This window comes from Lynx rufus, unplaced genomic scaffold (genome assembly GCF_022079265.1).
Source record: "Lynx rufus isolate CCGP_SWC_20201006 ecotype Redwood Valley unplaced genomic scaffold, mLynRuf1.p SCAF_7, whole genome shotgun sequence".
NCBI lineage: Eukaryota > Metazoa > Chordata > Mammalia > Carnivora > Felidae > Lynx > Lynx rufus.
The window spans coordinates 93,891,067-93,904,525 of NW_025814889.1; the positions used below are offsets into that span (position 1 = coordinate 93,891,067).

The 13,459-nt window shown below is 43.1% G+C and overlaps 1 pseudogene; it reads left to right on the forward strand.

Moving 5' to 3' along the window:
- Nucleotides 1–2,546: 2,546 nt before the first annotated feature.
- LOC124501960 (mitochondrial import inner membrane translocase subunit TIM14-like) overlaps nt 2,547–13,459 on the forward strand; it is a 139,487-nt pseudogene continuing 128,574 nt past the window's right edge.

The window sequence follows — 13,459 nt, forward strand, 5'->3', positions numbered from 1 at the left end:
ATATGTATTCCTTTAAATTGTTTTTTTTTAACGTTTATTTATTTTTGAGACAGAGAGAGGCAGAGCATGAACGGGGGAGGGTCAGAGAGAGAGGGAGACACAGAATCGGAAGCAGGCTCCAGGCTCTGGGCCATCATCAGCCCAGAGCCCGACACGGGACTCGAACCCACGGACCGTGAGATCGTGACCTGAGCTGAAGTCGGACGCCTAACCGACTGAGCCACCCAGGTGTCCCAATATGTATTCCTTTTAAAATAAAAATGAAACCCATAAAAGTTTTTTGTTTTTTGGTTTTTTTCCATTTTGTTTGTTTTCTTTTTAAAAATTTTTTAATGTTTATTTATATTTGAGAGGCAGAGAGAGATCGAGTGCAAGCAGGAGAGGGACAGAGAGAGAGGGAGGCATAGAATCCCAAGCAGGCTCCAGGCTCTGAGCTGTCAGCACAGAGCCTGAGGATCATGACCTGAGCTGAAGTCAGATGTTTATCTGACTGAGCCACCCAGGCGCCCCTGTTTGTTTGTTTGTTTTTAGAGAGAAAAAGAGTTCGAGCAGGGGAGGGGAAGGGGGAGAAAGAGAGAGAATCTTTAAGTAGGCTCCACACTCAGTGTGGAGCTATATGCAGGGCTGGATCCCACAAGCCTGGGATCATGACCTGAGCCAAAATCAAGAGTCCGATGCTCAACTGACTGAGCCACCTAGGTGTCCCTAAAAGTTATTATTTTTAATAAAGGGAGTATTACTTGTTTTCTATAATTCACATCTCTGCTTAAAACTATAAGAATGGTTATAGCTTTCATTTATGGAAAACTTTAATCCAGCATCATTTAAAAAAGACTCATTTTGATTATTTTGCTGCTTTTAAGAAAATGATCTTATGGATGATTTCTAAAAAGAGCATGCTAAGCAATTTAAATGGTATTTCCTCTATACTAGTTTCACCTTTCTCTAAAATCTTTTTTAAAGTTTATTTATTTATTTTTTTTAGTAATCTCTAGACCCAACATGGGGCTCGAACTCCTAGCTCCAAGAACAGTTACATGCTCTTCAGACTGAGCCATGCTCTTCAGACTCTATACTCGTTAGATCTTGACTCATGCTTGTATGTAATACTAAAGATATGCTTTGAGAGCTTCGATCCATGTATGTCAAATTCATCCTTATCAGCTACTAAAATTCTCAGACCGGAAATACATCATTGTAAAACATTAAATCTAATCTACTGAATTAATAATCATTTTCTTACATTGGATTAACCACAAAGTGGATCCGGAGAGAATGGTATGTCACTTTTTTCTTCACTTCACACTAAGATCAAATCTGTACAGCTCAACAAACCCTCTCTGAGCACACGGCAGGTATGCCTGGCCCTGGATTAGGTGCTGGAAAGACACAAGAGAATAAGACAAGTCCCTGCCCTTAAAGAGACATAGCAGTTGAGACAGCCACTGAGAGGATTTCAGTCCTGTATGGTAACTGCAAATAAAGCTACCTGTGCAAGGGAATATGGTCAGTAATATTGTAATAGTGTTGTATGGTGACTACACTTGTCATGGTGACCATAGCATAATGTATGGAATGTCAAATCACTATGTTGTACACCTGAAACTAATACAACATTGTATATCAACTATACTTCAATAAAAATAAATAAAACAAATTAAAAAAAGAAAAAAAAAAGCTAGCTGCAAAGGGCTAGGATAGCTCAGTCAAGAAGCTTGAAGAATGAGCTACTCAATTTAAAACAAAAGATAAAAACCAGGGGAACCTGGCTGGCCTAGTCATTGGAGTGTGCGACTCTTGATTTTGGGGTCATGAGTTGGAGCCTCATGTTGGGTGCAGAGGTTTAAAAAACTAAAATCTTTAGGAGCACCTGGGTGGCTCAGTCAGTTAAGCATCTGACTCCTGATATCAGCTTAGGTCATGATCTCATGGTTCGTGAGGTCAAGCCCCAGGTTGAGCCCTGTGTCAGGCTCCACACTGCTAGCATGGAAACTGCTCGGGCTTCTCTTTCTCCGTCTCTCTCGGCCCCTCCTCCATGCGTTCTTGCTAGCACATGCCCTCTTTTTCTCTCTCTCAAAATAAATACACTTAAAAAAAAATAAAAATAAAATCTTTGAAACAAAAACCAAAAACAAAACGAAAACTTAACTTGCTACCGAGCTGACCGACTCTTTGGTAACTGTAACTCTTTGTTTTTGGATTTTTACTGAGCTGATCAGGATGGAAGCCAGTGTGACCAGGCTTGTGGCAGTGAGTGACATCTCAACAGGCTTGATCCTGCTCAGCTGCCCGCAGTCCCGTCACCCTCTCGAAGATGGGGACAACCACATACATCACATGGGCCATCGGCGATGGCTCATTGAGGCCAGCTGCCTCCTTCAAGACAACACCTCTTCTGCGGAGCTGTGCCCTGCCAGCTTCGGGAGACCACCTTCTTGCGAGTTGTCAAGAAGTCCCAAGTTGCCTTTGGTAGCGGAATGTGGAAGGTAGACAGCAAAGAGTAAAACAATCCCAACAAGTGTGGGTTTCGTTTTGGAAAACGTGGAATGCTCTGGATGGTGAACAATTTCACTCAAAGTGACGGGCAAGAGCTGGTGCATGGGGCGGAGGTGGACGTGGTACTCAGGTGGGACCTACTGATGGAGCCGCGTGGCAGATGGTGGCGGGGTCTGTTGTTTGGTTGGTGCCTGTGTTATACCAGCTATTAAGTGTTTTGACCATCTTCCCTGCAGCGAAGAGTGTGTGTGTACCCTAAATAATTGTGTCGGGGGACAGAGACCTTTTTCATTGTTCTCTTAAAACTGTTAATGTTTAGGCACGGAGGTACAAATTCTTTTTTTTTTTTTTTTTTACTTTTAATGTTTATTTATTTTTGAGAGAAAGAGAGAGACAAGAGTGTGAGCGGGGGAGGGGCAGAGAGAGAGGGAGACACAAAATCCGAAGCAGGCTCCAGGATCTGAGCTGTCAGCACAGAGCCCGATGCGGGGCTCGAGCCCACGAACCGTGAGATCATGATCTGAGCCGAAGTCGGATACTTAACCGACTGAGCCACCCAGATGCCCCTCAGTTCTTACCATAACAGAATATCATAACTTTTAGCTCAGATAGGACTTGCTTTGGGACTTAAATACGACTCAATTTAGATTCGGGATATTGGATTATATTAGAATAGTTCATCAAGTAGACTTTCTTTTTTCAAATAGTCTCCTAGAAAATTTTAATGATTTTTTTTGGGTCCTTGTAACCAAACTTTAATCTTTCCAACACAAACCATTGTCTCTAAACCTGTAAATTCTTTGAAAACTTTAATCTTTCATAATTATATGAAGCTTGTTTTCTTTAAGAGGCCTTTCATTATTGCTTGTAACTAGAGTCCCTAAATATTTTAAAAGCTTCTTTGTCTGGTAAAATGGAAAGTCAGGACTCAAAGCCATCAAACCTCTGCCAGGCTGCCCAGCTGTCTCGGCCACTCTTTTAGCTGAAATCCTCAAAGCTGAGATCTGGAGGAGGTCTGGAACAACTGGGGCGCAAAGTGCCGTGGTAATCGGCAGATTGGCCACACTTTACTCTGGTTTCATTCCGTCACAATTACTCTGCACTGGCTGTTTCAGCTCAAAGCCAATGTTTCTGTTGACTGTCCACAGACGCAAACCACAGTAATGGCTTTTTCTGCCAATTCTCCACTCCAAGTTAATAAGTGAGAAATGTTAAGACCCCTGGGGTGTGTTCTCTATTTAAGAGTGAAAATGACTTTTTAAACGCCACCTCTGCTTTGCTCCCCCTCTTACCCCCACCCCCCACCCCCCCAATTGTTCTCTGCCTGGAATGAAAATTGAGACCACCAGGACTGCAGCACTAGTTAAGATAACAATATGCTACTGATACGGAACTTCATTAGCAGAAGGGAAAATGTAATTGTAAAGACAGATGCAAAGCATGCCAAGCTTCGAACATGCTTATGCAATAGCTCATATTTGTAAAAATCATCCAGCGTACTCAGCCGTTTTACATACATAGCCGTATTTAATGCTTGCACCAGTCCTGAGAGGTAGTGGCTGTTCTTTCTACTGGTGAGGAACTGAAGTTGAGCAGTTAAATCCAGCCAAGGGCAGTCACCGTCCCCTTAGACCAGTACCCTCATGTACCAAGGGCGCTGTTCCTGAGGAAGCTGAACCAGCTGCAGCCAAAAGAAAAGTCTGACCACGTGGGTAAACATGGGATGTGGAAAGTACAGTGAAGAGACAGTAGGGTGGCCAGATGGTCTCTGGAAACTCTATCACACTGAAGCCTGTGTCCTGGCAGCTATGTCCTGGTACACTCCTCCACCAGCACCTTCGCACAGGTTGAGGATGGACACGTGTTCCATGCCCGGCATCAGTGGGAAGCCAGAGAGGGAGCAGTTATCAGAGCCCAGGGAGAGCTGTGGCTGGGGATTAGGGCCTCCTGACAGGTGCTCTGACTTGGGTACTGGCGTTAGGTAGAGAAAAGTAGCTATAGGTCAACCACGGCTTGGTGCAGAAGAAATAGAAGGAATGAGTAACCTGACCGCTCTCTCCTTGCCATCTGATCTTTTGCTGGTGGTGCTCGTTGGCTAAGCCCAACCAGAGGGCACGGGAAGTCAGGTGAAGCCATCTCTAGAAGTCAGCCTCCCAGGGCACAAAGCAAGGTGGGGGTGAGTGAAATATGGACCTGGGAACAGGAAGGGAAAAGGGGGAATATATAGGACAGTGGCCAGTTTTAATACAAAGATCATATTATCCTGCCCTCGAGGACTGCATTTCCTGGTGGGGAATTGAAAGAAGCATGCAGGATGTCAGGATTCTCCTGGTTTTCCTCCTTTCTTATCTCCTTATCCCCCTTCCTTATCTCAAACAATTGCCTAGCCAGAAATCGCCAGATGCTTTGGGGATGGAACACAAAGGTCGATCCAAGTTGCTTATAGTCCAAGAGAAGAAATGACACGTTGTGATAATACTGTAGACTGGCATTCAACATCCATCTCATTTTCCTTTAAGTGTGCTTTTTGTAGTACAGAGCCTAGAAAGCTGGGGGAAAAAAAAAGCAAAAACTGCATTTCCCAGATTCTGTTGCCATGAGGTTCTGGATACGATTTAGGTTCAACCACTTATATGCACTTGAGGGAAATTAAGAAAGCAGAAGCAAACTACAAGTCATAACATCTTCTCTTTCTGCTCCTGACCATGGCCACTGAGGTGCTGGTAGGGGGTGTTCAGAGACGAGGTCCAGGGCCCCTGTTCTGTGGGTGCACATTGTGGCCAAGATGATTTGGTTCTGGGGCTGAGACAGTCGCCAGATCACAGGGACTTCCTGATGGCGGTGGTTTCCCAGCTGTGGCAATGGTGAAACGATTCAAGAGCCAGTGGCTTTTTGATCACAGAGGCGGCTACAGCAGCACACTTAGTGGCTTGGCTGGGCTGGAAGGTTCAATCTAGATTCTGTTTCTTTAATCTTCCCAACAATTTGGCAAGTCATCTAATATCCTGCCAAAAATTTCTTCCTGCTTGAACTACATTCTGTCTTTGCAATTAAGCTTTGAGTACTACAGAAATAAACCTGAATATCTCAAAATGCAAAGTAGAAAGGAGTAAGTGCTACTAGACATATAGATTAGGTGCCCTGCAAATCTTGGAGGAACTAGAGGTTGGGTTTATATTACGGAAGATTTGGGAAAAATCCCCTTCGTGGATTCTGAGACCTCTTGACAGTTTCATGTAATGAGTTTTCCTTTTCCATGGAGGCAGATGGGACTAACAGACACTGTGACTATTGTCTGTTGTATTTAAGTAAGCACACAAGTCTGTGTATCCATTCCCAGAGATGGGCTGCAAGTCTGCAATGAGGAAAGAAAAATACAACATTTGCAAATTCCCTGGCAATAGTCTCTTTTAACTCCAGAAATCATACTTGCTTGCTTTTTAAGTTTTTATTCAAAAATTAAAGGGGCACATGGATGACTCAGTCGGTTAAGCATCCGACTTTGGCTCAGGTCATGATCTCACAATCCGTGGGTTCGAGCCCCACATCGGGCTCTGTGCTGACAGCTCAGAGCCTGGAGCCTACTTCTGATTCTGTGTTTCCCCTCTCTCTGTCTCTAAAAAATAAATAAACCTTAAAAAAAATTTTATCAGCATCCTTAATAATACTATAGAAATCCAAAGTTCTCCCTGAGAAAAAGAAAAGGGATGAGGACATTTTATTTTCCACCTTGGTTGCTGTTATCTATTGCCACATGGACAATTATCCCCAAACTTAGTGACCTAAAATAACAGTTATTAAAAAAAATAACAATTATTTTACATACATCTACATATCATGATTATACTGGTCATAAATTTGGACCAGCTTCAGCTAGGTGATTTTTCTATTTCAAATGACATTGATGGAGGTCACCTGGTAATATTTAGTTGGTGAAATGATTGGTCTAGAAGGTCCAAAATGGCACCTGGTGAGGATGGCTAGAAGGCTGTACTAATGGAGCACCTATACTAGGCATCTGCAACATGGTGGCCTCAGAATAGTCATGATTCTTACACAGCAGCTTACAGCTCCAAGAGTGGTCTTCTAGTGAATAAGGAGGAAGCTGCAAGGCCTTTTGTGTTCCAGCCTCAGAAGTCACCCACAAAGCTTTTGCCATACTCTATTGGTCAAAGTAGTCACATACCCACCTAGATTCAAGAAGTGGGGACCTAGATGCAACTTCCAGATGGAATGAGCATCAAAAAAATTGCAGCAATGGGGTGCCTGGGTGGCTCAGTCGGTTAAGCCTCCAACTCTTGATTTGGGCTCAAGTCATGATCTCATGGTTGTGAGATCAAGCCCTGTGTCAGGTTCAGCACCGGGCATGGAGCCTGCTTGAGATTCTCTCTTCCTCTACCACTTGTGCTCTCTTGAAAAAAATTGCAGCAATGATTTAGAACCATCACACACCCCCTAACTCACTCCCCTTTGCCTGTGTCTGTGTCTCTAGGAAAAGCCCCTGTTGCTGAGTGAACCATGACTAGAATGGTTCAGACACTTGAAGAATCTCACCTTGAAGTCAAGGACTTGAAGCAACGCAGGAATGGGTGGTCCCAGCATTGTGCTTAACAGGGAATGAAGGGTACATTTTTTGGCTAGCTTTGTGATGTCTTGCAACGTCCATTGCACTGAGAGAGGGAGAAACCTCATTTTTTGGTAGTCCTTGGGACAGCGTGTTGTCAACACAGAAACTCGGACACACAAAGTCAAGTGTGGATCCAGTGATGAGTTGTTCCAATGTTCCTAAGACCAAAACCCAGGTTCTATATGGAGCATCAGCCTCCTGAGAAAGATCAGCTTCATGTCCTCCTGGGTAACTCTGTGGTTTTATTTATTTATTATTTTTAAAATTTTAAATGTTTATTTATTTCTGAGACAGAGAGTGAGCATGAGTGGGGGAGGGGCAGAGAGAGAGGGAGACACAGAATCTGAAACAGGCTCCAGGCTCTGAGCTGTCAGCACAGAGCCTGACGCGGGGCTGGAACTCACAGACCGTGAGATCACGACCTGAGCCGAAGTCGGTCACTCAACAAACTGAGCCACCCAGGTGCCCCACTCTGTGGTTGGTTTTAGAGCCCAGCCAGGCTAAGCCTGGTGCTGGGTGCTTTGCTCCTGGGTCAGAAAAAAGGGGGTCATCCGGCAAGTTGTTGATCCTTAATTGTCAACACCACTGAACATATATTTGTGGAGTAGATACTTTGTGCCAGGCATTGTTGGACCCAGGGCACATGTAGAGAATGAGATATTGTCTTTGCCTTGAGGAGCAAAAAGAGGAGTAGGCAAAGAATTAAATAAAATAGTGTAATTAAATAAATGTTATTGGGGCACAGAGGAGGGAGTGGCCAGTTTTAAAGCCTTTCTTGAGATGAGCTAAGTTTTTCCAGGTTGAGAAAGTAGAAAGAACCTCTTGGATAGAAGAAATATCTATGAACAGTATAGATGATATTATACTGTATGTTATACACATGGAAAGAGGGTAGTCCTATGAGATTGTAGGTTTTACGGAGGGTAGGGTCAGACGTAAAGCTAAACAGAGGATTTGGGCTGGCTTGTCAAGGTCTTTGTATTTCAGACTAAGGAGTTTTTAATTTTCCCATAGGAAAAAGTGAAGGATACAAAAGGGTAGAAAATGTGGCAAGACATGAATGCTCTATTAGCTGTTTTTAATCTGGGAAGCCAAAATTTGTCCCCCGACTCAGAGTTTTGTCATCTGTGATATTTTGCGAACCTCTATTGGAGCCAGACTTCAACTGGAAATTTTAGACTTTTTCCTGTATTTCTAACCTTGTGTTTTTGAAAAGTTTAAAATTTTGCATTGCTGCCATGTTCCATCCAGTTAAGATTACCTACCAAAAATAATCTGAAAGGCAAACAGTATATACTTTAGCCAGGTTCCCTGTCATATCCTTTACTATCAAATAAAGAATGGCTAAACAAAACAAGCAAAATTCTTTTTGTTCTAGGCAAAAGAATCAAATGGTCAGCTTTACATGTGTTGATGGATTTTTTTCTTACATGTGGAACAAACCATCTCCGGAGGCCAGTTATTTCAATCACTCTCTGAAACCATGTACATGTTTGTGTGGCCAGTGGTGGGCAGTGTAGGAGGCAGTTGATTCCAGGTGATTCAGTGCATCCAGCATCTAGGGTAGGAATTTCTCTCCACTGATGGCAGACGCGTTGCCCCCATAACAGTTGCTGCCCGTGAACTACCAGCAAATCATTGCATGTGGTGCGTGCTGTATGAGGCAATTATAGATCCTTTTTGAGGTTAGTCAACCCTTAATATGACGAAGGTTGTTTTTTTTTTTTTAACTCATTCAGCATGGATGGCCTTGAGGATTTGTCCTGCTAGCTTAGAGGTCTTCTAGTTAGTAGTGATGATTCTATCTTGGAGTTTAGATCTTCTCAACGTTGAGCTGAATCACTGCACATTTTGAAATTCTTAAGTGGTTCAACCACACGTGTGGCAAGATGCTTAATGGGAGAGTTTAATTTTCTTTTCCTCATCCCCTTTAAGTGAAACTGCCATGCAAACAATGGACACTATTTTCATGAATATTGTTTCTCTTTCTAGCTGGGGCTATCCCCAGTTGCCCTGCATAGATCTTCTTTGTTTGGGGAAGCTCTACCTGCTTGGCCCCTTTTAGTAAGGGAAGAAGTGGGCAAACTGGCACAAGGGCCAAGGGGATTTGAAGGAGAGGAATAGGGGCACCAACCCCCCTCCTTAACATTAATAAAACATCTCTAATAGATTAAACTGGCCCCAGCTCGAGGTCGCCAAGCAGCAGAGCACTTGACTCTGGGAAGCTTCCCACTGGGGAGAGCAGTTTGGTCTAGGGTTGTTCCCCACCAGGGCCTGAATTGTCCTGTGAGATGGTTCAATCTGTGGCTGAGCCTAGCTGCTCTGTCACAGTTGGTGAGGAAATGACCAAGTTCATGTAAACTGAAAGAGCCCATCCTACTTCATGCGTTTATCTCCCTGCTCCCCTCAAAGAAACCATGCCTGGGTTTATCTCGGGTCATCAAAGCAGTGGCTCCGAGTGGAGTGCCAGGCTGCCTCTTTATTTGGGGAGGGGGATTGTGTAGCAGCACTCTTATAAACATCCTTATTACTTGTATTCGTAAACATTTTTCCACATGCATTACAGAATGTCCATCACACTAGATCACCTTTTTTTTTTTTTTTTTTTTTTTTTTGCAGGAACCCTAGCAATAGCCACAGAAAACGTGGCACTCTAGTGTGCCAAGCAGATTTTCTGTGAGGCAACAGGACAAATATTAGGTTAAATAACATCCTGGGGCTTTTGGCTTATGAAGGAACAACTCTTCAGTGATAAAAATCATTCTTGTAATAGGTGAGGCTTTGAGTTATTAATTTAAATAGTCAAAGAGTATACTCTTTTACACTCTGATGGAGACAGCAAGATGCATTGGTTATAGTAAAAACCTAACATACTTAAAAACAAACCATGACAAACATTATAGGATTCAAATGAAAAGAAATAAGATTGGAGCCCAGATTATGAAATTCCATGTTCTTGAGGGTGGGAACTTGAACAGAGGGCAAGAGTGGATCCTTCCTAAAATGTTGAATCCTTTGATTCAGGCAGTTGTGCTGATGGTTCTGTCCTCTAAGGGATGTCGATTTTTATCCATTATCCTTCACCTCAGACTAATCAGTGGATTTCCTCCATTGGTGGGCCAAGAGGACTGAATTGGTAATTGGTGAAAAGAATGAGTACTAGGATGGTTACCTCATACATACTCATCACATTCATGGAGATCAAAGGGGCTAACTGGATCTCATATATTTTTCAAATCTTTTTTTTTAATTTTTTTTTAACATTTATTTATTTTTGAGACAGAGAGAGAGCATGAACAGGGGAGGGTCAGAGAAAGAGGGAGACACAGAATCTGAAACAGGCTCCAGGCTCTGAGCTGTCAGCACAGAGCCCGACGCGGGGCTCAAACCCACAGACCACGAGATCATGACCTGAGCCGAAGTTGGACGCTCAACCGACTGAGCCACGCAGGCGCCCCTCTTTTTCAAATCTTAATTCTAACTGAGATGCTCAGATCCACTTCTCTTTCTTCATGTAAGTGAAAGAATATCTAATAATAGTAAGCATTAGTGTTTTTTTCAAATTTACTTATTTTTTTGTTTAAAAGTTTTTTAAATGTTTGTTATTGAGAGAGACAGAGAGAGAGAGCAGAGGAAGGGCCGAGAGAGAGGGAGACACAGAATCTGAAGCAGGCTCCAGGCTCCTAGCTGTCAGCAGAGAGCCCAACGTGGGGCTCAAACTCATAAACCTCAAGACCATGACCTCAGCCGAAGTCGGACACTTAACCGACTGAGCCACCCAGGTGCCCCATTTATTTACTTATTTTAAGAGAGAGAGAGAGAGAGAGAGAGAGAGAGAGAGAGAGAGAGAAAACATGTGTGCTAACTGGGCAGGGGCAGAAAGAGAGAGGGAGAGAGAATCCCCATCAGGCTGCACATTCAGCATGGAGCCTGGCACAGGGCTCGATCTCACAACAGTGAGATCGCCACCTGAGCCAATATCAAGAGTTGGACGCTCAACCAACTGTGCCACTCAGGTGTCCAGCACTAGTGTTTTTTTAGCACTTACTATGTGCCAAGCACTATGCTAAGGACTTTTCAATGACTATCTCATTTAGTACTATGTTAGGCTCTATTTTGTAGATTTTAAAAGGCTCCTAATGGATTGTTGCCAATATTTTTAAAAGGTGAAATGATGACAAAAAATCTACATGTCTCTTGAATTATAGAAAGGTCTCTATATCTGCAACAGGTTGTTAAAATGCAACTATTTCATTTTTTAAATTTATTTTGTGAGAGAGAGAGAGAGAGAGAGAGAATCCCAAGCAGGCTCTGAGCTGTCAGCATGGAGCCTGATAAGGTGTTCAATCTCATGAACTGGAAAATCATGACCTGAGCCAAAATCAAGAGTCAGACACTCAACCGACTGAGACAACCAGGTGCCCCAAAACGGAATTATTTCAGATTCACTTTTGGCTAAGGGTCCAAACAATAGGTTCCAAATACTCCTCCATTTTGAAGTGAAACTCCAGACTACTTATGTAGGACTTGCAAAGGAGCTGCCCAATAACTGCACATAAAAATGTGGAAGTGGCCAGAAACCTGGACATTAAAAGGATTCTTTGAGAGGATGTCAGTGTCCCCCATCTCCTCCATGTCCCTCACAGAGAGGTATTGAGAGTGATTTTTTGTTACTTCAAGGCAAGAGAGGTTTCTATGGGAGATTGATGTTTGGGGTGCATAATGGACCATAGTCTGATTCACACATGATGAACATTGAGGGCAATGACCTCACCCAAGTAGTACCTGGAAGTAGGTAGGGGCTATGGTGTAAGAAGTGGCTATATTCCCAGGAGAGAGGGTACTAGGGGATGGGGGAGGGAAAGCCTGGGAGCTGTTATCTTAGATTCTGCCTTACATGGCCACATGAATTGCTGAAGAGAAAAGACCTTAACAGAGAGATGCTGTAGTTATACAGCCCCATGGCCACTGAGGAATCCCATGTGGCCAGCTGGCAGGTGTAGAGTCCATATCTAAAAAGCATAGGCAAAGATCCATGATGATTGGGGGTGGAGGTGAATCTCTGAAGAGCCCATAAAAGAACCCACAACTTTAAGCTTTAAGTGCTATTCAAAGCTGGAGAAAACCAGCATCAGATGGGCGCCATTCAAATAAATTCGTTCCCGACCCCATCTCCTGCTCCCACACTGGATGGGTCAGAGGCTGCCATTGACTTAAGGGCAGAGTGGAGTTTGCAGGTAGAAGACACTGACCTGCCCCCTTTCCATGGCATGCTTGCTGCCTGCTGTAGACCCTTGCTGGGGGAGAGGAGGGCCTTTAACCTTAATTTATATGTGAAGGGTTTTGTCTGTCGACTTGTTTTAAATATACTGAATTAGTGGTAGTAAATTACCAAACAGACACTGTTTTTGATAGAAATGATGGAAGGCTTCTGAAGATTGATCAGAAAAATTATGTATCCTGTCCTAGATTTTATCCAAGGTATAGAGAAGAGATAACCCATAAAGCAGGTTTGCAGGGGCAATATTAATAATTTTAAAAGTTGGTTCATTAGCATGGATAAGTCCCCCTCTTTTTACCCAACAGTTACACGTATAATACCCATTTACAGCTAAAGTCTGTAATAGTCTATTTCTTTCAGGTTGCAAAGAGGAGGTGTGCCGAGATCTCCTTAGCCATTATGGACTTACTCTAACAATACACATGGAATTTAGGAAGATGGTTCATGGAACTATCTGAACAGGCATACAGTCCTTTAGATCTCCAACATTAGAATGTAGAACAGCCTCAAGGAACTGAAACCTGGACACTTCCAATTGCTTGAGACACAATGGTAACTCCTGTTGTCCCAGGCATCTTGTCTTACTCTAGAATGGACCATCTTGCTACCCGGCTCTTCTCTGTGGGCATCTTACATTTGATAGGCTCAGCTTGTCACCATTCAATATGGAGCACCCCATTGAGCAGTTTCACACCACACCATTTCCTATGCACCTGACTGGACTTCCCCTTGCTCAAGAACTAATCATTTGGGGCTGGAGTAGGGAATTCTGTGGCCCAGACATGGCAGATATATGAAGACAGAACTGCTTGTACTCACATCATGAGATGAGGTCTGTGGGCATAGCAAGTATCAAGATCTGATGGAGTTTTCCACCAAACACCATCTCTCCTTCACCACATTTCCATAAACAATAGTTGGATGGTGAATCAGTTATTCTTTTTGGTACATTGCTTCTTGTTTTTTTTTTTTTTTTTATGTTATTGTATATGTTAGTGTTTCTATGCCCAAACTTTTACCAAATACTTACTTTTTTTCATTTTATTTTTTATTTG